The following is a 26,550-nucleotide window of genomic DNA, read 5'->3' as shown; positions in this document are numbered from 1 at the left end:
AGTTTAAAATATTACTTACTTATGACTGTGCAGTGTTTACACGAACACAACTGCTCTTGCTCGTTCAAATAAGAAATCTTCCCTAGTATTTAACAAGAAAGTGCTGCAATTGAATTGTAAATGGGATTCCATTGACTTCAGTCAGGAATAATAGAGAAAATTACAATATTGTCTCCTCATGGTGGAAATACTTGCACCTGGCTTTCCAGATGTGTTCTTTTTCTAAAAATAGAAAACTTCTTCATAGGCCAGGTTAAAAGAAATGTTAATAAAATATAATGTGGGAAGAAGCCACATTTACATTGTGTGGGAAAATGTGATTAATGGATTTATTTTAACATTACAAAATTGCCAAAATTGTAATGAGAAATAATACCAAAATCCATGCCTAGCTTTATATTGAATCACTTGATCTACTGAGTAGTACTGTGCAGACTTATTATTTGTTTTATGATTTAATTGTTTGAATTCTATATACATTCATCCCATCAAGTGACTCTTAGCTTCTCTGAATTTCAGAAAAACTTATTTTCTATTTCTATCTGAAAAGGTAGAAACTAAATCTATGATATTTTGTGTATAAATTGTGTGTGCTACTGCATTTTTCTTTTTCAATTTATCCTGACATAAATTTTAATGTGGAGATGGGTAATGTATAATTCTTCAGAATAAGATGGGATTTTATTTTTCTTAAACATATCTACAAGATATATGAAAGTAATTTGTTCTTTGTACTTCAGCAACAAATACTTGATGCCTGCATTGATCCCTTTTACTATGCAAAACTTGGAAGGTGTTATGTTCGGTAGTTATGCTTGTTTCTTTGAATTTTGTAAGGTGACCAAAGTTATTTGTATGAAAATGACAGCTATGTAAATCTTATCAATCAATCAATCAAATATGGTAATAAAAATTCATTTAAAATAAATAAATTAAAATAACTAACAAAAAAGGGAAAGTGACTCCATTATAAAGCACTGAATCTGGGAGAACTATAGAGTCTCTGATGCAGTGTTGAAAATTCTGAGGTACTAAGACCACTCTCTAAAGCCTTAGTAAGACCACACCTAGAATACTGCATCCAGTTTTGGACACCACACTATAAAAAATATTTTGAGATTCTAGAAAGAGTGAGAGAAGAGCAACAAAGATGATTAGGGGCCTGAAGACTAAAACATATGAAGAACGCTTACAGGAACTGGGTATGGCTAGTCTAGTGAAGAGAAGGACCAGGGGAAACATGATAGCAGGGTTCCAATATTAGATGAGCCTCCACAGAGAGGAAGGGGTCAACCTATTGCCAAAGCACCTGAAGACCAAATAAGGAATAACGGATGGAAACTAATCAAGGAGAAATTCAATCTAGAAATAAGGAGGAATTTTCTGACAGTGAGAATAATCAACCAACGGAACAGCTTGCCTTTAGAAGTTGTGGGAGCTTCATCACTGGAGGCTTTCAAGAAGAGACTGGACTGCCATCTATCAGAAAGGGTGTAGGGTCTCCTGCTTGGGCAGGTGATTTCAACTCTGTTAATCTGAAATCTGTAAACTCCTCACTTGCCAGTGCTTCAAAACTTTAAAAACCACCCTCCACTGTCAACCTTTAAATAGGTTGAGCAAAATTGATTGTCATTGCTTAAGCACATGATGACATGATGATTCAGGAGACGATATCATTATCATGATATTTATTGTATTTGGTGATCTTATAAGGAATTGGTCTTAAAATCTCTCAGAAAGTTATAGAGTGAAGTTATTGAAAATTCATAGCATTAAATGATATTGTAAGATTTCAATTAAAATTGTGCTTTGGGGATGGAAATACTTGAGTAATTGTGCATATTAATTCATTTTCAAATGTTGTCCAACCTTTTTTAGATGGAGATTCCACACATCAAGAGTGCTCAAGGCACTTTCAGCTACTGAAAGATTCTTTTTTTATAGTCCCTGTACTATATAACAAAAATGTACAATATTTTCCTTGTTTATGAAGACATTTTAAAATGTATTTTTTTTACCTGGTCTGAGATATCTCATTACTGAAATAAGATATGAGGATTATTTTGAACATTATAAAAGGACTCTGAATGCTATACATTTCTTATTCACAAGCTTTCCTTAAAATGTATGTCTAGGCTAGGCTAGGCTAGGCTAGGCTAGGCTAGGCTAGGCTAGGCTAGGCTAAGCTAGGCTAGGCTAGGCTAGGCTAGGCTAGGCTAGACTAGAGTAGACTAGACTAGACTAGACTAGACTAGACTAGACTAGACTAGACTAGACTAGACTAGAATAGAATAGAATAGAATAGAATAGAATAGAATAGAATAGAATAGAATAGAATAGAATAGAATACTTTATTGGACACACAAGGACTTTGTCTCTGGTGTATAAGCTCTCACTGTACATACAAACAAAATAATATAATTATAAGATACCAATAGAAGAACCATATAGAACAGAATCTAATGTGATCTGTAGAAGAAGTAAAAAAAAAAGTAAATGGTACCTTTAAAAACTTGTAAGTTACAGGAAAAAGTGGACTTTGAAAAGCCTGTTCAGTTTTAAATCCTTCACAATCCACAGGACAACTTTAAATTTCCTTCTGTGTTTTGTGTTCACTGAATGAAGTTACAGTATCTATTTTCCAATATTATGGTGTGTTGCGCCCTATGAAATATGACTGGTAGGAGAGCAACGAGTTGATCCATGTACACAAGAAGCTCTCCTTAATTCATTAAAAATCTCTGATACGTTGGTCAAATGAAATATCTCATTGGACACTTTCTAGACTGGGATGCTGCAAAATAAAGCCTTAAAAGTCATAATGGCTAACTCTGACTCTATACCCTCATAGGCAAAACTTTGTCTTAAATTTGTTCACTAAAATTTATATTCTGTCTTCCTGTGGAAAGCGGCTTATTTCAGTAAAACCCTATATACTGTATAGTATAGTATAGTATACTATATCCACCTAATATATATATATATATATATATATATATATATATATATATATATATATATATATATATATATATATATATATATATATATATATATATATATATTTTCTGAGGTTTTCGCGGGTGTTTGTATGTAGATCTTTGGTTATTCGGATTTTCTCCCACGTAAAATTGGAAGTGTCTTGGCGACATTTCGACGAAGTCTCATTCGTCATCTTCAGGCTTCAGCTTCGTGCTTCTGGGAGCAAATTGCAAATTGTATGTATGTATGTAGGAATTATTGACCATGTGTGTGTGTGCGTGCAGGCAGGCTTGCCCTGCTGAAACATGCACACGGAATGAGAAAACAAGACGCTGATGTATTTATGCAGAAGTGAAACTTATGCAGAAGTGAATCCTAAGCAAAAGTGAAACTTAAGTAGAAGTGAAACTTATATTCAGAAATGAAACTTATGTGCAGCTGTACCACATGGGCAAAAGCAGAGAACAAAGAGCAGCCACCTCATGGCAAAGAACAAAGAAGAAACTTGAGTAGCCACCTCATGGCAAAACTCCTCCCAAAAATGACAGGCTTCCTCCCAAAATCATAGGCTTGTAGATGTGCTTGCAGTCACGTACTCATATGTTGATTATATGCTAATATGTAACCTCCCCTGCTTACCTTTTGTAACCACCTACTTTTACCTAAACACAATAAAAGGGGGCTCTGGAATTTGCTTTTTCATCCCAGAAATGCTCTAGGGTCTCACCCCGAGAAGTCCTTGCATCTGTTGTTCATTAGCGGCCTTCATGAGAAGCCCACCAGATAATTCGGCAACTGGTGACCCCGATGTGATCGCACAAAAGACGATACGTCCCCAGGCGTGATTGCTAAGGCGATACGTCTTTTGGACCTCCTGTTCTCATCACCCAGTAGTGGCTGCGCGCATTCAGGAATCGTTGGTGAAGACGTTTCCCTTTTGTGAGTATGGGAGGAGGGTTTGCTAAGAAGCAGGAACTTAGAGAGCTGACCAAGACTAATATTTTTATATTAAAAAATAATGGAAAAACACTTCCGTTATTGTCCAAAAATGATATTGCTAAATTGCTCCGTTATATTTGGAAACAATATCCAGCTTATCCAGAGGGGGGGCTCGTTAAAAGTGAGTACTTGGAGACAATTCGCTGCATGTGTCCATGGGTCTCCCAGAGCCCCCCAAAAAATTCTGTCCACATGGCGACTTATCATGGAATGTCTTTTAATCCATGAAAAGGTTCTGCCGGACACGTCACCTACAAATTCTGCTCAAAATTCTCAGTCACCCCCCCTCCGTATCAGCATGCAGATGAAACCTTCACGGAGGGTAATGAAAGGGAGAAAACTGATTTACTCCCCCCTCTCTGTTCCTTCAGCCTCTGTCCCTGTCCCTTCCTTTCCCTCCCCTTCTTCCCCCTCCCTCTCTGCACTTTCAAAGCATACTGAGCTAGAAATTAACCCTGTGCCTGCTGTCCCTTCAGCCCCTTGCCTTCCACCTTCAAAGCATACTGAACCAGAAGTTAACCCTATACCTGCTTCTTCCATCCCTGCCTCCCTCCCCATGCCTCCCTCCCTCCCCCCAGGGCACCCCTCCCCTTCCCCCATGGGTGCGGTCGCTCAGGCTATAGCCCAAGCTCGCCAGCAGGGTATTTTGGAAACGGATGAACTCGATCAATGCTCTCTTTATCCTGTGGAATATGTCCCAAATGGCGCTGGAGGGATGCAGCCTCGATTAGAAGCACTCCCCGTTAAACTAATTAGAGATTTGAAAACTGCTGTATCCATGTACGGCATACAGGCTCCGTATGTGAGGGGTCTTATTCAAACCATATCAGGATCCTTTTTTATGTTACCCCAGGACTGGAAAGACTTGTTTAGAATGATCCTTACAGGACCCCAATACGTGGTCTGGGAATCTGACTTTCATAGGGAGGCAGATCAAACTGCTCGCCGCCTGGGAGGCACTGTAACATCAGACCACATTTTCGGTCCTGGTCAATTTGCAAACATGGCAAATCAGGTGCACCTAGCCCAGCACCTCTTTGCACATGTCAGTTTGGCAGCTCTTCGTGCCTTGAAAAAGGTCGATGATGCCCAGGGAACCCCACTAAGCTCCTTTTCCAAAATACACCAAGGCCCAAATCAACCCTATGCTAACTTCATCGATGACCTTCAAAAGGCTGTTGTGCAGCAGATCTCTAACCCTATAGCTCGCTCTGAACTGCTTCTTAAACTTGCTTATGAAAATGTGAATGCAGATTGCAGGCGCATTCTTCAACCTCTTGCTGACAAACCAGATGCAACTCTTTCTTACTTTTTAAAGGCTTGCCGAATAGTTGGGACAAATACGTACAGTATGGGAACCCTTGCCATGGCACTACAGCAAAATGGTAAACCTACCGGCAATTGCTTTAATTGTGGAAAGCCTGGTCATTTCAAGGCGCAATGCTGAGCCCCAGTGGAGGGGAGCATTTTGAAATAACCAATCAGGGATAAAACCAAAAACAGCTTGCCCCCGGTGCAAGAAAGGTTTCCACTGGGCCAGCCAATGCCATGCCAATCTGCCTACCCAGTTGGAAAACTAGATATGGGGCCCACAGCCAGCCCCACCTCAAAGGCTATGCAACAACCACCGCCATTTCCTGCTTCTTTTCCGGCTTCAGTCTCTCTTATCGCTGACGTAGCCCTTGATGCAGATTTTCCTAACACGCCCTACTCCATCCCCGCCTCCTTACTGCAACCCCTCCCCTTTTCTACATCCGCCCTTGTAATGCCTCATGAGTCATTCACCCTTCGGGGCGGTTCCTTCCCCCCTGCGCTTTTAACATGCTCTGATACTGTCACAACTGACATTGAATTTATCCCAAACTGCCCAATTTCAATACAAAAAGGGGAAGTAATCGGTAAACTATTAGTTCTTCCCCCTGCAGAGCCACTGCCAGCTCCCACTGAATTACTGGCAATAACAAAAACAATGCAAGACAGCTGCCTAGCCATGGAGTTCCATATTAAAGGCCTCCATTTTTCTGGCATTTTAGATACCGGCGCGGATGTGTCAGTAATCTGGACTGCTGAATGGCCTGCACAATGGCCACTTGAACCGGCTCCAGCAGTCCGAGGGGTGGGCGGAACTCAAGCTGCACAAATCAGCAAAGATTGGCTACCTGTGACTTCTCAGCAGACATCTGCAATTGCACACATCAAACCAGTCATCCTCCCCCTCCATATCAACTTGTGGGGACGTGATCTCATGCACCAATTTGGTGCTAAACTTAGTTTGGAATAATGTCTCTTTCTACTCCTTTCCGCCTTTCTCTAAAGTCTGATACTCCAGTTTGGATTGACCAATGGCCTCTTACCTCTGAAAAACTTTCTGCTTTACACTCTCTTGTGTCTGAACAACTTGCCTTACAACATATCAAACCTTCTTTGAGTCCTTACAACACTCCAATCTTTATAATAAAAAAGAAATCTGGCAAATGGCGCCTCCTACAGGAACTTAGATCCATCAATATTATTATTCGGCCAATGGGGGCGCTACAATCCGGCCTTCCAAATCCTAACCTCATTCCAAAGAACTATGACCTCATAATTATAGATCTCAAAGACTGTTTCTTTTCCATACCACTGCACCCGGATGATATGCCTTTATTTGCCTTTTCTGTTCCTGAAATAAATATGCAAAAACCCACTTCTCGCTATCAGTGGTGTGTCCTTCCTCAAGGCATGCTAAACAGCCCCACCAGGTGTCAGTTTTATGTCAATGCAATCTTGAAACCCTATCGCACAATGTTTCCTCATTTTCTTGTCTATCATTACATGGATGACATTCTCATCGCTGCGCCAGGGCCTGCGGGCACTGTCAATGCCACCTTATCCACACTCACCTCTCTACTCTCACAAGGGGGTCTTAAAGTAGCTCCTGAAAAAATACAACACAAGGAGCCATTCTCATACCTTGGCCACAAATTGCTTTCCTCTCATGCAGCACCAACATTTCCTTCGTTACATCTCTCTCACAAAACGACTTTAGTGAAATTTCAACAATACCTGGGAACTATCAATTGGATTCGTCCATATTTTGGCATCACCACGACCCAGTTGGCACCTCTATTTTCTGCCCTCACGAAAGGCAAATCTCCCTCTGATCTTATTGTTCTCACACCAGCGCAGATAGAGACCTTTTCCCAAATAGAACAAGCTATGCATGCTCAATGGGTGGACCGTTGTGTCCCAAATGAGCTTCTTTCAATCATAATTATTAATACTCCGCACCTTCCAACAGCAGCTATTGCCCAAAACCCAGGCTCTGTGCATATCCTGGAATGGCTGCATTTACCTCACACCCCTAGAAACACCATTAATCAAAAATCCTCTCAAATGGCATTTCTCATTACCAAAGGGAGACTCAGATCCAAAACCTTGACTGGAACTGAGCCTTCCACTCCCTATATTCCCTGTGCCTTATCTACATGGGAAGTCATGTATACCAACTCTGAGCTTCTTCAATCTGCGCTCACTGAATGGCCTGGGGTCATCTCTTGCCACCCTCTGCCAGACCCTCGCCTTCAGCTCCTCAGGCAAGTTCCAGTGGAATGGGACACACAACAAAAATCAGGGCCCATTCCCCAGGCTATCACTGTTTTTGCAGATGGTAGCAAAACACTAGGTGCATGGTACCTCAACAATCAATGGAACACAAAAACCACCCCACTTCAAACCTCTGCTCAACGCTCTGAACTGGCCGCGGCTATTCTCGCCTTTCAACAATTCTCTAAAGAACCTTTTAACCTGATCCTTGACAGTCTATATGTCATTCAAATAGTAAAAACTATTTTTCAATCTTACTTGTCCCCTTCTCTTGATCCTAATCTCACTTCTCTTTTCACAACCTTACAATCTCTCATTTACAAACATACACATCCTTATTTTGTTACACATATACGGAGCCATCACCTTTTCCTGGTTTTCTCCAGGAGGGGAATGATGTAGCAGATGCTGCGGCCTCTGCCTCCTCTCTTTTGACACTTTCACCTGTCTCTCCTTGGGACAGTCACTCCTATTTTCATCAAAACAAAAAAGCGCTAATTAATCAATTTGGTATTTCAGCTTCAGAAGCCTCTGCTATTGTCCAGCAATGCTCCTCTTGTAGCAAACAGGCTCACTCTCTACCCATGGGAGTGAACCCCAGAGGAACTGAATGCTGCCAAATTTGGCAAATGGATGTCACTCAATACCCATCCTTTGCCCCATGGAAATACCTCCATGTTTCAATTGATACCTATTCAGGTTTTATCATGGCCACCCCTCAAAAGGGTGAAGCCACAAAACATGTAATCAATCATTGTATTCGGACTTTTGCAATGTTGGGATGCCCAAAAGAACTAAAAACCGACAATGGCCCAGCTTACACTAGCTCGGCCTTTGCTAGCTTTTGTAATCAATGGTCCATTACCCACAAATTTGGAATTCCATACAATTCTAAAGGGCAGGTGTTGGCAGAACGTGCCAATCAAACCTTAAAAAATGCCCTGGGTAGATATAATCAGACACAAGGGAAAATTTCCCCTAGCCTCCCAGCTTTGCAAAACAGGCTTAACCTGTGTTTACACACCATCAACTTCCTAAACCTGACGGGCACTCCTCCATCATCCACTGCAACTCGTCACTTCTCCGTTTCTCCTGCCGCAGCAACATCCAGACCACTGGTGTACTTCAAACGACTTCCTGACCCAACCTGGAAAGGTCCTGCTGAACTCATCACCTGGGGATGGGGCTATGCTGCCATCCAAACCAACGGTGAGACCTTGTGGGTCCCTGGCCGACATATCCATCCCTACCATCAAAAAACAAAAACAGGGGACCTTCCCCCATCTGACACCATTGACACTTCCCTACTGAGTCATACTGGCAATTGACTCTCTTTGTATGGGAAACATCTACCGCTCCTTTGACATCTCTACTCCCATCAGGTACAAAAGAGAGCCCATCTCAACATTGACAATTGCTCTTCTTGCAGGCCTGGGACTCATGGGGGCGGGAACAGGCATTGCTTCCTTTGCCCATCAACATACACAATATCAAAATCTCAGAACAGCCATCGATGAGGACTTAAGTATCTCTCACCTCACTTTCTGAGGTGGTCCTCCAGAATAGAAGGGGACTGGACCTTCTCTTCCTCCAAGAAGGTGGATTGTGTGTGGCTTTAAGGGAAGAATGCTGCTTCTATGCCGATCATTCTGGCATTGTGCAGGACTCAATGAATAAACTAAGGGAAGGTCTAAATAACTGCAAGAAGGAAAGGAAACAGAAACAGGGATGGTTCGAAGGATGGTTTAATTTTTCGCCTTGGCTAACAACATTAATCAGTGCCCTAGCGGGGCCTTTAATTCTCCTCATTCTACTGTGCACATTTGGCCCCTGCATCCTTAATTGCCTGCTAACATTTATCAAAGAAAAACTTGGAATCATCAATAACTTCAGTTATCCGAGTAAGGATAACGAAAAGGTAAGTCTTCTTGCCCAATGCGCAGATGAAGACTCGGAGAACAACAGCGAAGATCTCATCTCCCTCCCACTGGAAAGCGTGGAACCTGCAAAGGATAACATCAGTGCCTGAGTGCAGATACAACTCGTGAATTCTGCTATACCGAGCAGGACTAATTTGATTAAACAAAAACAGAGAAGATGTAGGAATTATTGACCATGTGTGTGTGTGCGTGCAGGCAGGCTTGCCCTGCTGAAACATGCACATGGAATGAGAAAACAAGACGCTGATGTATTTATGCAGAAGTGAAACTTATGCAGAAGTGAATCCTAAGCAAAAGTGAAACTTAAGTAGAAGTGAAACTTATATTCAGAAATAAAACTTATGTGCAGCTGTACCACATGGGCAAAAGCAGAGAACAAAGAGCAGCCACCTCATGGCAAAGAACAAAGAAGAAACTTGAGTAGCCACCTCATGGCAAAACTCCTCCCAAAAATGACAGGCTTCCTCCCAAAATCATAGGCTTGTAGATGTGCTTGCAGTCACGTACTCATATGTTGATTATATGCTAATATGTAACCTCCCCTGCTTACCTTTTGTAACCACCTACTTTTACCTAAACACAATAAAAGGGGGCCCTGGAATTTGCTTTTTCATCCCAGAAATGCTCTAGGGTCTCACCCCGAGAAGTCCTTGCATCTGTTGTTCATTAGCGGCCTTCATGAGAAGCCCACCAGATAATTCGGCATATATATAATGCTGGGAAAGATTGAGGGAAAAAGAAGAAGGGGACGACAGAGAACGAGGTGCCTGGATGGAGTCACTGAAGCAGTAGGCATGAGTTTAAATGGACTCCAGAGGATGGTAGAGGACAGGAAGGCCTGTAGGAACATTGTCCATGGGGTTGCCATGGGTCAGACACGACTTCGCAACTAACAACAACAACATAAGTATGTGCAGCAAACTGTTGTGGTCTGCCAGCAGCCTGCAGAGCTGGCAATGGAATCAGACAGCGATGAGGCTGAGGGCCAGTCCTGGAGGCTGGGGAAGGCCCGGATGAGGGCTATGCATCAGAGGCAGAGGTGGGGCCAGGACCATTGGGGAGTGATGTGAGGACTCCAGAGCTTCCAAAGGCTGACAGTAGTGAGGCAGAGGAACAGGAGGACCCTGTTCCTAATGCATGCATGAGAAGAGCTGCCAGAAGGCAAGAGCAACTAAAGAAAAGAGGACAATTTGGGAGTAGGGCCAAGAGATGATTGGCCCCTCCTATAAGGCTTAAAAGATCAGCGACAGCGTTTGGACTCTTTGCCGGAAAACAACTTCGATAGCTTTGTCTTGTTGCCTTTGTTTCATATTGGTGTCTTCTGAACTGTGGAAAGAAAGACCTTTGGCAGTTTGCCTAATTGGACTAAGGTTGGTGATAGAACTGAGGAATTGTGTTGGGAGGAATTTGCTTTAATTTAGTTGGACTACACTGAGAATGAAGTAATTCTCAGCTGTTTTAATAAAGTTTGTTTGTTTTTACACTGACTGAGTTTCCTACTACCTACTTGGTCCTGGTTCACAACACAAACCTATATTTTTATTTTTAACATGACATATGCCTTATTTTGAAGCAGCCTCTTTTATCTTTAGAAAACTCAGTTCTTGGAGGTTGAAGACTTTTCAGAATACCTTGGGAAGAGGCACTGAAAGTATTGGATTTTTGGCAATATGGAAGATACCACCTTCTGGATCAATGAGATGGGAATGGTCCCAATCCATTTATTGGTTCTTACCACTCTCTTTGGAAAGGGAAAGGGTAGGACTCAGCTAAAGTGGTATCAAAACATTTAACATTTGTTTGTTAAAATTCATCATTAATTTCCTTAAATGATTTTGAAGCTAAAGACTGGCTCCGGATCATATGTACCCTTAATCAGATTCCTGCCTTCACCTTCAAAATGCATTTCACTAAAAAATAAAATTGAATGAATAACTTACATCTAATTATCAGCCTGCCCTTTAGGTTTAATGTCAGAAACACTTCAGCTCTTCAATCACATCCCATAAGGACTAGCCTTGTGGTGCAACCAAAACAATCTGGAACTGAACACACTCAAAACCGTAGAAATGGTGGTAGATTTTAGGAAAAACCCTTCCATACTTCCACCTCTCACAATACTTGACAACACAGTATCAACAGTAGAAACCTTCAAATTTCTGGGTTCTATCATATCGCAAGATCTCAAATGGACAGCTAACATCAAAAACATCATTAAAAAAGGACAACAAAGAATGTTCTTTCTGCGCCAACTCAGTAAGCTCAAACTGCCCAAGGAGCTGCTGATCCAATTCTACAGAGGAATTATTGAGTCTGTCATTTGCACCTCTATAACTGTCTGGTTCGGTTCTGCAACCCAACAAGAAAAACACAGACTTCAGAGGATAATTAGAACTGCAGAAAAAATAATTGCTACCAACTTGCCTTCCATTGAGGACCTGTATACTGCACGAATCAAGAAGAGAGCCGTGAAAATATTTGCAGATCCCTCGCATCCTGGACATAAACTGTTTCAACTCCTACCCTCAAAACGACGCTATAGAGCACTGCACACCAGAACAACTAGACACAAGAACAGTTTTTTCCCGAAGGCCATCACTCTGCTAAACAAATAATTCCCTCAACACTGTCAGACTATTTACTGAATCTGCACTACTATTAATCGTTTCATAGTTCCCATCACCAATCTCTTTCCACTTATGACTGTATGACTATAACTTGTTGCTGGCAATCCTTATGATTTATATTGATATATTGATCATCAATTGTGTTGTAAATGTTGTACCTTGATGAACGTATCTTTTCTTTTATGTACACTGAGAGCATATGCACCAAGACAAATTCCTTGTGTGTCCAATCACACTTGGCCAATAAAATTCTATTCTATTCTATTCTATTCTGTTTGTTTTTTTAAATCCCATCTCATTTTTTCCAGATCCCCATGTTTGAGGCCTGTCATCATCAGTTACATTTCAATTAACAAAATTGTTAACAGCTATTATTTATGTTATATACTATGAAACATGTGTCATAGCTGAGACATACAATGTCCCTCCATAGACATATGCATATGCATAGAAAATGAAAAGAAGGAGAGTAAGAGACTGTATGTTTTAAAAAGCATGGTAGACATATATGACATAATTAATCATGTTGATTCCATGGGCTAGGTTGGCAGAAGCTGGGACAAGTAATGGGAGCTCACCCCATTACACAGCACTAGGGATTCGAACCACTGAACTGTAGGCCTTTCGATTGACAAGCTCAGCATCTTAGCCATTGAGCCACCATGTCCCTTAGATCTCAGATTAGACCTGTACATTATATTCTATGCACTCTCTGGAAACCTCTTTCAGAGTTTTTCTGAAACTCCCTTCCTCTCTCCACACTTCCCAACCCTATACGTGCCTTTTTAAAAAAGTTCCTTTATCTTTTCTGCTTGATAGAAATGAGTACAATTTGTATCAAATGCAAGAATATCCTATAAGAAGTAGTTTTAGAAAGTGTATGACCTTATCAAAATTTTAAACTACTGTATACTAAGAAAGTTCATCCATCCATCCAAGCTATAAATGGTTGTAAAAATGTTATTAGAAAGAGACTTTCTTTGGAAATTCTTTAAACAGGAGACACCAAAAACCTGCCAAAAATTGGCAAGTGAAGTACAAGCAAAACCAGTAATCTTGTCATCTCAATGGATTGTAAAATCCCCTTATTAGAAAAATATTGCAGTGCTTTATTAAATATATACTAATAGTCCCTAAAGAGACAATTTAACATGACCTGCGGGTGTAACAGTGATGTGTTGCCTGCCAGGAAATGTCTCATCACTCTGAAGTTGTTTCATCCCCATCATATATAAGAAATATCATTTTAGATAAAGGTAAAGGTTCCCCTCGCACATATGTGCTAGTCGTTCCTGACTCTAGGGGGCGGTGCTCATCTCCATTTCAAAGCCAAAGAGCCAGTACTGTCCGAAGACGTCTCCACAGTCATGTGGCCGGCATGACTAAATGCCAAAGGTGCACAGAATGCTGTCACCTTCCCACCAAAGATGGTCCCTATTTTTCTACTTGCATTTTTTACGTGCTTTCGAACTGCTAGGTTGGCAGAAGTTGGGACAAGTAAAGGGAGCTCACCCCATTACGCGGCACTAGGGATTCCAACCGTTGAACTGCTGACCTTGTGATTGACAAGCTCAGAGTCTTAGCCACTGAGCCACCAATGACCAAAAAGGCCATTTTTAGTCCATCAATCATACAAAATGAAAAGCAGTGTTTTCCTTCTTTCTTGATAGCACAATCCCTAATAAGTAGCAAAGAGACTGAAGGCATATAATCCTTTAGGAGTTCTAAAGCTCTTTCTTCATTTAATCACAACAAGATCTAGTGAAGCAGAGAGTAACTGTCCCAGACATGCATTGAGTTTTCATGGCAGACAGTGGATCTGAACCTATTCTAATCCAACATCTGAACCATTATATTATTATTCTATGACCCTTATGTAATGAATCTGAAAAACCATGGAGCTCAAGCTTAGAAGTTTAATTTTAGTGCTCTTGCTTGCTTGCTTGTTTGAACTAACTTGTGAACTTAATGTAAATTGTGATATATAGGAAAAAAAGATGCCTTTAGACAGTAAGATTGTGTTTTTTTTACATGTGATTTAGAAAACCAGTCAAATTTAGTATTTAATGCTCTAGTTCACCAAAGGTGGACTGTGAACTTTTCCTTATGTACTTTGTAAATACTGATTTGCTGCTTGCATGAGAAAAGGATATCGTGATACATATATTGTCATCTGCAAGGCCTTGTAGTTTTAAAAGTGTTTGGATAATTTCATGGATCGTAAGCCTACTGGTGCCTATTCATTAAGATTGTCAGACGCAAGGAACCAGAACGACTCTGTGAGCAGGCCAAAGTAATTTATTATTCTGCTATTTACAAGAATCTCACAAGACTAACTATATTCTCTTAGGAAAAGGTTTCTTATGGTTAAGCTTAACATGGTAATCTATCACTCACTTATCACCTATTACTGCCATGAACTACCAGAATTTGTACAATTCAGGATTTATTTATTTATTTCACCATGTCATCCATATAAATAGACCAGGTTACAACGATGGTAGAAAATAAATATTAATATTTATTTGCCACTTTAATCTGATTTGTCACTTCATGACTAATTCATTAGGTGAAAATACAATTCCAAGAAGAAAAAACATTTTATACAAGTCTGTGCTAATTTAGTACAGTTCATCCCTATAGACACCGTCCCCCCCCCCCAAGTTTCCTTATAATACATTTTACAATATCACCAAATATGTTTGGGAGTATAATGCTGAACACAGTTATCAAAACAGCTGCAACTACTTTTCATACATTTTAGTAATTGTCCTTGCTAATTACAGTTGGGATGTAGAATTGGAGATTGCATAACATTAAAATAGGAAAAATTAAAACGGAGCCATTTTATGAAAACTGTTATGTTCTTTTGGGGACTGCCGATCTTAGTGAGGCATTTGCTAATTAAAAACACCAGGATAGCTCCTGAATAAACCATTAAAACCAAGAGTTACTTTCACACTTGATTGGTACATGTCAAAATATTTTTTCTCTGTTTTGATCTCTGTGTGACATACATTATATATTGATAGGATACACAGTGAATAATTTCCCTCTGTATGGATATGGGACAAAGATGCATTGAATTAATGGGTCTTGAAGGAAGAGTTTGTAGTGCTCTACTCCCTAAGTACCATCTGTTCCAGTTTTTCAATTTGTTTTAAAATGTATTTCAGACGAGAAACAACTTTGTAAAAAAGCAAAGAGCCCAGAAGAAATAGAAACTTATAAAAAATTAAAAGAGAACTTTAAAAACTATTTAAAACAGCTAGAAAAGTTATGCTATTGATCAACAATCATAGGTCATACATCTAGATCATTCTGGGATAGCATTTTTGGTGAATTTAGGGAGCTGTGCTGTTGAGTCATAATTGGTCCACACAGTTCATAGTAATTGAATAATATGGATTATAGGCATTCTTTTAAATCATTATCTACACAATCTGCTCTGTTTGCAAGATATTTTCCAAAGTTCAGGTAGGTTAATTAAGGAACCAGATATATTTTTTAGAAAAGAGAACAGCTAAAAATTGTCAAACAGATCTGGAAAGAAAAACTTACACCGGTTTTGCAGCAATGCAGTGCTGGTACAAATGTTGTTGTCAATCTTTTTGTTTCAACAAAAGGACCAAAAATAAGATCTTTGGGAATAAGTCAGGTTTGGGGGTTGGGGGTGGGGATGGAGGAAAGGTTCATTTTTCCTAATAGAGTTTTCAACTTTTTTCTATTTTATTATTGTTGTACTATTAGTAAATCAATGTATTAATACTGATGTATATATTTGTACTGTTCCTTTGTTATTTGGTTTAACAAAACTTTTAAAAATTAAAAGGAGAAAGTATCAGAAAAAAAGACTGGGATGAATGCAAAATATTTCAGTTACAGACTGCGGATTAGTTATTTTGGAATATTAGGGTTATTTATGTATTTATTTAGATATTTTAGGCCATTCTAATATTGCTACAAATGTAAATGTCAACATAATATCTGGAGCACCACTTTAGTATCATCAGCATTGACAAAATCACCATCAGTCAATCCCAAACTTTATTTAAAAGAGCTTATATTTTCTATAAAGGTATGGAAAAAGAGGCAATATTTTGCATGCAAATTATGACAGTTCAAGGAGAAGTGAAAAATTACTGCTTCTTTCATTTTGAGCGAGCCACCCACCTTTTCTTCCCATAGGCAACATTATATTTTCTTTATTTTGAAGTTTTGATAGCAAAATATTTCAGTTACACTGAGCAAAAAGTCCGAATTACTTAGGCTAAGAATCTCATCTTGATTATAAAAATAATGAAAAACACTCACTAGAAGCCATTTTACATATCCATGAACTTAATTTTGTAAAGTTTGGAGTAGATACCCACGATCCTTTAGAATAGGAAGTTCATAGGCATGGTATAGAATAGAATAGAATAGAATTTTTTATTGGCCAAGTGTGATTGGACATGCAAGGAATTTGTCTTTGGTGCATATGATCTCAGTGGACATAAAAGAAAAGATATGTTCATCAAGAATCATAAGGTACAACACTTAATGATAGTCATAGGGTACAAATAAGCAATCAGGAAACAATCAATATCAATATAAACCTAATACAAGGAACAAAGTTAGTCATACAGTCATAAGTGGAAGGAGATGGGTGATGGGAATGATGAGAAGATTAATAGTAGTACAAATTTAGTAATAGTTTGACAATGTTGAGGAAATTATTTGTTTAGCAGAGTGATGATGTTCTGGGGGAAAACTGTTCTTGTGTCTAGTTGTTCTGGTGTGCAGTGTTGTATAGCATCGTTTTGAGGGAAGGAGTTGAAACAATTTATGTCCAGGATGTGAGGGGTCTGTAAATATTTTCACAGCCCTCTTTTTGATTCGTGCAGTATACAAGTTGTCCATGGAAGGCAGGTTGGTAGCAATTGTTTTTTCTGCAGTTCTAATTATCCTCTGAAGTCTGTGTCTGTCTTGTTGGGTTGCAGAACCAAACCAGAGGTGCAGATGACAGACTCAATAATTCCTCTGTAGAATTGGATCAGCAGCTTCTTGGGCAGTTTGAGCTTTCTGAGTTGGCACAGAAAGAACATTCTTTGTTGTCCTTTTTTGATGAATTTTTGATGTTAGCTGTCCATTTTAGATCTTGTGATATGGTAGAACCTAGAAATTTGAAGGTTTCTACTGTTGATACTGTGTTGTCCAGTATTGTAAGAGGTGGAAGTATGGAAGGGTTTCTTCTAAAGTCTACCACCATTTCTACAGTTATTCAATTACCTTCTCTACTGGTTCACAAAAGTAACTCACACTTGCTGAATGATTACACTCAAAAGATGCTCATTAATGAATCAATCCAAGCCTGGAGATAAGTATTAAGGAAGAATACCATAGGGCTTATGCCAGGCCTTGTGCTGCTGAACATTTTAATCAGTGCTTTGGCTAGATGTATTTGAAGATTGGCTATACTTAGAGGAGAGGGAGAAGATTCAAATGGATGAACAGTGGGCTGAAATGACTAAGACAAAAGTTAACTGGCAAATTCTGCATTTCAACTACAGATGAAAAAGAAAAGGCACAAAAGCACAAGGAGCAGATCTGGCTATTCTTCTTAACCACAAATAAAGCATGAGGCAACATTGTTTTGTAGTGGACATAAAAAAAATTGATATTTGAGTTCAATAAGAGAAATATATAGTCCAGATCCTGAGAAATAGTTGTTCCATTTTATTCTGTTCCGATTAGTTAGAATATTGTGTGTAAGGACCTACCTCAACTATCTTTTCAGGAAAGCATGACTCTTGAAACAAATGGTACCAACCAGTAGTCAATACGATGCCACAAAGGTGTTATGAGAACTCCGAGGCGGGATGGTGATAACAAGTCATCCTTGGGGTGCTGTGGCCTTAGGTACCAGGCTGGAATTGGCTGGGAGGGAATCCATCCTAACTGTCCAGTTCCCCTTCCTAATCCCCATGCAGCTATAGTAAAAGCGAAAGCATTCAAAGCAATCAGCCCCAAGAAGCATCCTCCCTCCCCTTCAGAATGGCAGCATTCTGGCAGAAACCTGACACTGTCTGATTCCAGAAATTATAGTTTGAAAAACCTGACAAATTGGAGCACATTTAGAGAAAATATACAAGGTGGGTATCAGGGTTCCAAGTAATACATCCATAATAAACAGAGCCTTGAGGCAAGTAGGTTCCTCAAAGAATTGGATTATTAGACATATCATATTGGCATAAGCTGGTGAAAACTGATTTTGAATATTTCCATGGTTTTCACCTAATTAAAAGTAAAACTTTCTCCCTCTTCCCAAACAGTTAGTCATGTGGTCCAATCAAGGTCTCATCTGGTTGTCAGGTGACATTACTCCTCATCTCCCTGGCCACCTGTGAGAATGTCCTTGGTTCCTAGGAGAAAGTATTTTGTTTTGACTACAAGCCCCCTCTATCTCTATTCCCCCTCCCTACAAAGAGTCCTCTTTGTAGACGTTAGTTCAGCATTCAACACCATCATTCCAGACACTCTTCTAACTAAGCTAAACCAGCTAGCAGTACCTAAACACACTTGTAAATGGATCATAAGCTTCCTAACAGACAGGAAGCAGCAGGTGAAGCTAAGCAGAATCACATCAGATACCTGTACAATTAGCACAGGGGCCCCACAAGGCTCTGTGCTATCTCCACTTCTCTTTTCTCTATATACCAATGACTGCATCTCAAACAATCCATCTGTTAAACTAATGAAGTTCACAGATGACACAACAGTGATTGGTCTCATTCAAGACAATGATGAATCTGCATACAGAGGGGAGGTTGAACAACTAGCCTCATGGTGAGGACCTGCATACTGCACGAATCAAAAAGAGGGCTGTGAAAATATTTACAGGCCCCTCGCACACTGGACATAAACTGTTTCAACTCCTACCCTCAAAACGACGCTATAGAGCACTGCACATCAGAACAACTAGACACAAGAACAGTTTTTTCTTGAACGCTATCACTCTGCTAAACAAATAATTCCCTCAACACTGTCAAACTAGTTACTAAGTCTGCATTACTATTAATCTTCTCATTGTTCCTATCACCCATCTCCTCCCACTAATGACTTTATATACTGTAACCCTGTTGCTGGTATCCTTAAGATTTATATTGACTGTTTCCTAATATGATTTGATTGCTTATTTATTCCCTATGACTATCATTAAGTGTTGTACCTTATGATTCTTGATGAATGTATCTTTTCTTTCATGTATAACGAAAGCATATGCACCAAGAAAAAATCCTTCTGTGTCCAATCACACTTGGCCAATAAAGAATTCTATTCTATTCTATTGAAAAAGGAATAGATTTGTCCCTTATTGTCCCAAAAGACAGATTCAAAAATCCAAAATCAAAAGGACTCCAAGCTCAAGTGGACATTCCTGACACATCAAGTAGTGTAAATGATAATGAACAGATGACTATTTATTTAAAGATGCTCTAATGACCCTATACTAAGCAAGGGGTTGGATTAGTTACCCTCTAAATTCCTTTTTGATTGTATAATTCTGTGTTGTACACTGTCCATAGTCTCCCTGGATTGAGGCAGTTGACAAATATAATGAACAAATAAATATGAATAAAAATCAGCCTTAGACCTTTAAATGTCAAAGAATTTCTCCACAGGCACAATGTGTTATTTGTACACTTATTTTATTTGTTTGTCCACAAACTTCAAAATTATTTCAGTCAAAGCTAATTTACATGGTGTATAAAAGCAACAGCTTTCAGGTTTTTTATCCCCATGTAGTATCAACCCTGATATTTAGCACAGCAAGACAGCTGACTGAGGCAGCTGATCTACTATATCCTGAAAATAGATGGAATGTGGATAGTTATTTTTTTACTATTGTAATTTTAAGAGACGATAGCTGCTTTATGAAACATGTTTTAGTTAAAAACCTGGCCTGGATTTGTGCATGTGAATGTGTTTCCCCCATTATCCTGGTTTCTTTGTTTTATTATGCGCAGTTGCATCTGGGATCAATATAGGTGTCATAAAGCAAATTCCATAATCTCTGGACTTCCAACAATCAGACTTTGTATCTTTGGAATGAGTTCCCTTTTTTGTAAATTCTTACTATCACATAACGTAATCATGAGATTGGCATAAATGCCCTTGGAAAACAAGAAACCCTAATGAGCAAAGCTGGAAAGGATTAATTGCCTCAAATTACTATGGAAGCACTCTATAAAATCTCTATTAAGGAAAGAAAATAATTGGTCGCCAAGAAATACTGATTTCTACTTTGCAAGCGGGAAGACTGCTTCAATCCCATTGAAGTTGATGGGAATGAAGTGGCAGCGTGGTGCATAGGCTTGTAACCACTTTCAGTTTTCCATTCCTTTTTTTTCACGGGTGACATTAGCTGCCTAGCTATAATACAGCAATCACTGAGGCATCTTCAAGTCAGATTTAAAAAACGCACAAGGCTGATTTTCAAATGAAAGCTACAAACCTTTCCTAAAAGGGTATGAAAAATGCATTAGCTAATGTCAGCCAGCTGCTGAACTGTGTGAAAGGATGTGGAGAACTCAGAAGTGTTTATTTAAAAAAAAAAAAAACCCTTAGGAAAATCTCAAATAAGTGGTGCTGCTTCTACTGCCATTTACTAACAAACTGAAGGGAAGAGGGATTTTTTTTTAAAAAAAATCATACTATTATCTCTTTTAGGTGCCAAGTGGAAACCTTTTTATTTACAAGGGTTTTTACCCACTGCCTCATGATTTTCTGCTGGAATATTAGTTGCTCTATTTCCTTGTGTTTTTTGTTTTGCTTATTTAATTAATATACAATTATTTGTATTGCCTACTTAAAGGCTGACCTTGATTTATGACCACAACTGATCCCCAAATTTCGGTTGCTAAGTGAGGCAAGGGAAAATCTGCTTAATCATCCTTTTAAAATCTTGAATAATGCAGTGTAAGAGTTTGGCAATACTGAATTAATAGTGTTGCCAGGTTCAAGGAAATCCATGCAATGATACCATCTGCATTCCAAAGACCTGAAGCATGAACTTTTGTCCCCTTATTGGTTTTTGAATCTTCCATCCTCACCTTATATATGCGAGCAAACCTTTGTGAAGACATTTCATAGGCTGATGTATTCATATGTTATTGGGGTCTTTTTCAGGGGTGAAATTCAGCAGGTTCTAACAGGTTCTGGAGAATCGGTAGTGGAAATTTTGAGTAGTTCAAAGAACTGGCAAATACCACCTCTGGCTGGCCCCAGAGTGGGGTAGGAATGGAGATTTTGCAATATTCTATCCCCAGGAGTGGGGTCGGAATGGAAATTTTGCAGTATCCTTTCCCCAGGAGTGGGGAGGGAATGGGGATTTTGCCACGTCCACCAAGCCACACCCACCAAGCCATGCCCTTCCCCTGCCACGCCCACCAAGCCACATCACACCATGCTCACCAAGCCACACCCACAGAACCCGTAGTAAAAAAAATGAATTATACCACTGGTTTTCTTTTTAATCTAGTGAAATGATAATATGTATTGCACATCCAGGTATGATATGGCATATGGTAAATAATAAATAGATGGATACTTTCATTAATAGTTTTCTACTTTCTTTTCTCCTATCTTACGCATCTTACCCAGCTCTACATTCCCTCTCTATACCTTAGGGAGAAAAAAAAAAGCAAAGAAGGACTCATGATGACTGTTTTGAGACAGTCCTTCCATATTCACCTCATCTACTATCTCATTGTCTCCAGGTGTCAAGTCAAGACTTTGCCCATATCTCCAGCATGGCCTTGAGGAGAGATGTGTAACTGGTGATCAGTACTAGCTTCACTGTTTTACATAGCTTGTTTGCTTATTTACTGCCTTTATTATTTTAACAAATAACTCAAGACAGCAGAACACCTCCAACCCGACAGTCTCTTCCTTTTTTCTTCACAAAAACAACTCTGCCAGGTGAGTTGGACTGGGAGACAGTGACTGGCCCAAAAACATCCAGCTGGCTTTTATGGCCAAAGGGGGACTTGAAATCACACTCTCTTACTTTCTAGCAGAAAGCGAAGAAGAACTAAAGAGTCTCTTGATGCGGGTGAAGGAGGAGAATGCAAAAGTTGGCTTGAAACTCAACATTAAGAAAACTAAAATCATGGCATCCGTCCCTTTCAATTCCTGGCAGATAGATGATGAAGAAATGGAGGTAGTGACAGATTTTATTTTCCTGGGCTCCAAGATCACCGCAGATGGAGACTGCAGCCAAGAAATTAAAAGACGCTTGCTCCTGGGGAGGAAAGCTATGGCAAATCTAGACAGCGTACTAAAAAGCAGAGACATCACCCTGCCAACAAAAGTGCATATAGTCAAAGTTATGGTTTTCCCAGTTGCAATGTATGGCTGTGAAGGTTGGACCATAAGAAAGGCTGAGCGCCAAAGAATTGAAGCCTTTGAACTCTGGTGCTGGAGAAGACTCCTGCAAGTCCCTTGGACTGCAAGGCAAACAAACAAGTCAGTTCTAGAGGAGATCAACCCTGACTGCTCTTTAGAAGGCCAGATCCTGAAGATGAAACTCAAATACTTTGGCCACCTAATGAGAAAGAAGGACTCACTGGAGAAGAGCCTAATGCTGGGAAAGATTGAGGGCAAAAGAAGAATGGGACGACAGAGAACGCGATGGCTCGATGGAGTCACTGAAGCAGTAGGCATGAGTTTAAATGGACTCCAGAGGATGGTAGAGGACAGGAAGGCCTGGAGGAATGTTGTCCATGGGTGTCACATTGCCATCATGTGACATTTTGTGATATTTTTTCTTTTCGTGAAGAAAAGAAGGTAGGTGTGGCCTGCACATGATGCATTTGGCCTGTGGGTCCCCAGTTTAACACCCCTGCACTAGACCAAACTGGCTCTTTTCTGGTATGAATGCTAGGAGCAGTTACTATAATCTTCGTTCCTCTTCTTCTCCTTGTTTTTTGCCTAGTTAGGATGTGTAACCTTTATTGGCACATTTCTTTTTGCCATTACAACACATTACTTTTAATTTTCCTATAATTAGCAATGATAGAGGAATTAATAATAGCTTCATATTACAGAATATATTTCTCATGTGAAATTCAATCGACAAAATTGAATTATAAATGCAGGAGTCAGATGATGAAGCAAGACTGCTCATAAAGAGCACACTGTGAATCTAATGATGCTTGCTCCCAGGTAAATATGTTTCAGCAGCTCCACAGTCATCCTCCCCCCCACAATAATACAGAGAAACCATTACTCAGGTAAGACTAATAGCAGATAATGTTCCAAGTTCCTTTCTCTCAAGGGAGGAACAAGCTGTACTTCCTTTAAGTTGCATATGTTCTTTTTGCACACAAAATAATTAAAATTCAATTCAATTGAAATAAAATTTCAATACAAATAGCAGATACCTTTAGCTACCTTTCATTCTTTTTTCCTCTATTTACGTCTCTCTCTTTTTTTATTATTGTTATATGTAAAAATAGGGAAGTTAGTGTCCCAGAGGAAATATATAGCAATTTTAAAAAAAGGTTTAAAGACAAGTCTGAAAACTGTTCCTTTCTGATAAAAAATGTTAGGTTCCTCCTAAATTTCTCACTTGAGACTATGAAAAAAAAAATGATTTTCTCACATTCACAGCTAGATATATAGTATAGAAAACAGAAAGGTTATTTGTAATTGGCATTTGGAGCTGGGCACAGTACTACATTTTGTAACAAGCTGTTGTCTAACAAAACTGGAAAAATTCACAATGATTTTATTTATTTGTTTATTTTTTTATTTATTTATTTTTATTTATTTATTGGGGAAGACTCAAAATTCTATATATATATATATATATATATATATATATATATATATATATATATATATATATATATATATATATATATATATATATATATATATGTATATTTCATTTTCCCAGTGACTAGTTAAATTTCTTACTAACCCAGTTTCCTAGATTGCTCAGAAAATGCTGTACTGCAGTAATTGATCTGTGCTACTTACCAAATTGAAGCAGTTTTCTATTTTAGTTCTCCTTTTGTGAGTGAGGCAATAGATTATGTTGCAGAGGCAATAAGATTGCAGCATAAAGTTTCCTAAATATAACATGTGATGAGTTCATGATTGATCTAAAATTTGAACTTGGTCCTCTGGGTTAAAGGGGTGAGTGGGGAAGAAAGTTTTAAAGCAGCATATTCTTTGTCTATAGATCACTAAACATATTAAAGCTAAAGGACTACTTCTACTGTGACTGAAGTGTTTGCTATGATAGAGACATTAATTTATTTCCTTAATGGAGCTTTAATATGTTAGTTTGTAGACAACCTAGATTCTGAATCTTTTAGAGAAATCAGGATTATCCTCCTACAAATTTTCCATTTTATTAAATGGCTCATAATTCTTAAGATATGGACAAATAGCTGCAGAATTTTAGGCAGTATGTCCACAGGAAAAAATAAGCTTAATAGAATATATTTCACTTTCCTATTATATGCTCTAATCCTGTGGGAACTTTATGTCAGGCATAATGGAAATATTCTAAGGGTTTCATGAAAGACATGGACACTTAACTGCTCTTGTATATGAGTCAGCAGTCTAGCATCTGTCCAACTAGAACAATCTTATAAAAGGTTATTTAATTATAAGGAATGGTAATTCAGTCACAGTCCAGCACTTATAGTATAATGAGAGAGAGAAAGAAAGAAAGAGAAGAGAGAGTGTCACACCTTTCTATAAATAAGAGATCTATTTTAAATAAATCCACATCATTGTATCTCTTCCATCCTTCCTTCCTTCCCTCCCTCCTCCCACTCTGTCCCTCTTTTCCTTGCTCTGTGATTTAGGTACCTTACAGGGATGAGATTCAAAAATTTTAGCAGCCAGTTCTCTGCCCGGTTTCTGGGTGGGCGTGGCCATGGTGGTGTGAGTTACTCGGCCTCCTGCACCATGGTGGAGGGAGGGCGTTTTCACCCTCCCAAGGCTCCAGAGGCTTTCCTCGAGCTCCAGAAGGGTGAAAATGGCCTCCCCCGGGTTCCAGAGGCCCTCTGGAGGCTGGAAACAGGTCCGTTTCCAGACTTCCAAAACTTCCAAGAGGCCCATTTTTTGCTCTCCCAGGGCCCCTGCATGGGCCCTGCACTTACCTGGCATCCAAAATGGTCCACGTGGAGACTCCTGGGAGGAGTAGGGTGGGGTGCGTAGGGCCAGCCAGTCCAATGTAAACTACAACTACAATGTAAAATTAGCATCCGGTTCTCCCGAACCGGTCCGAACTGCTGAATCCCAACCCTGCTTTCATATCAGAAGAAGTCCAGCTTCAAGCTTATTGTAACTGAGGGCATGAGCTCAACTCATTTAGGCAAATTGTGGGCTCCAGCTAGCCATGCTATACTTTTCACAGAGCCTATTTTACTTCAAGTATTGTTGATTCCCAAGATCTTAATCCACAATAAGCATATGGTTATTGATCTTTGCAATATTGCTTACATGAGTTATTCCTCTCCTTTTTTTTTGCTTTGACTTTTCTGTTTGTTTTGTTTTGTTTTGTTTGTTTCAGTTGACACCACAATGGATGTTATGCTGTTCAAAGGAATAGTTCCCTGAATTAGATCCCTCCTATTGCATTTAGCTAACACCTCAAGAAACTCAAGTCAGTCAGTCTCTTTATTTTAGTCATTGACTAGAATAACAAAACAAAAGACTATCATTTAATTCACTGAATACTAATACAGCCTTTACAGCAGAGAAACTGACTTGTGTAAAACAAACTATAAAAGCATATAACAATATAAATAAAACTGTATGTTAAGATTTAAGAATTTGGAGCATAAAAATTAATTTAGCAAGGTTTTATACAATCTACATAAGGCAGGAGATTATTTAGAATAATACAATAGTAAAATGACAGATGTAAAATACAGAACCATTATATTAAAAAGCCATGGAAAATTTATAATCAATATTATTATATTTAGAGAAGCAACTTCCTATATAGGGAGAAATGATACATAAGGAGTGATTATGGTTTCAAAACTAAAAGTTATACTTATATTATTGTTATGTTCGGGAAGTAACGAGGCTGGAGACCAGGGTAGTGACGACAGCTCTTTAATATAGGGTGAACCCAGCAACAGGCTGGGGGAAAAACCTCTCCTTTTATACAGTTCTGCTGGAGGCTTCGTCCAATCAGCAACGTGCTGATTTCCCGCTCAAATATTTAAAGGCACAACTGTTAATACATAACACTCCTCCCCTCCCAGAAAACACTTGGTCTTATTTACATATTTATTTACATGTTATTTTTCGACGTAGTCACGCAAATAACCTGGGCGTCTCCTAGTTCTTTCTGACCTGCGCGGTTCAGTTCTGGGTGGTGTTTTGAGCTGGTCGGAGGGGCTGTT

The sequence above is a fragment of the Ahaetulla prasina genome, chromosome 6, assembly GCF_028640845.1.
Source record: "Ahaetulla prasina isolate Xishuangbanna chromosome 6, ASM2864084v1, whole genome shotgun sequence".
In the NCBI taxonomy this organism is placed as follows: domain Eukaryota; kingdom Metazoa; phylum Chordata; class Lepidosauria; order Squamata; family Colubridae; genus Ahaetulla; species Ahaetulla prasina.
This window is presented reverse-complemented; position numbering follows the sequence as displayed.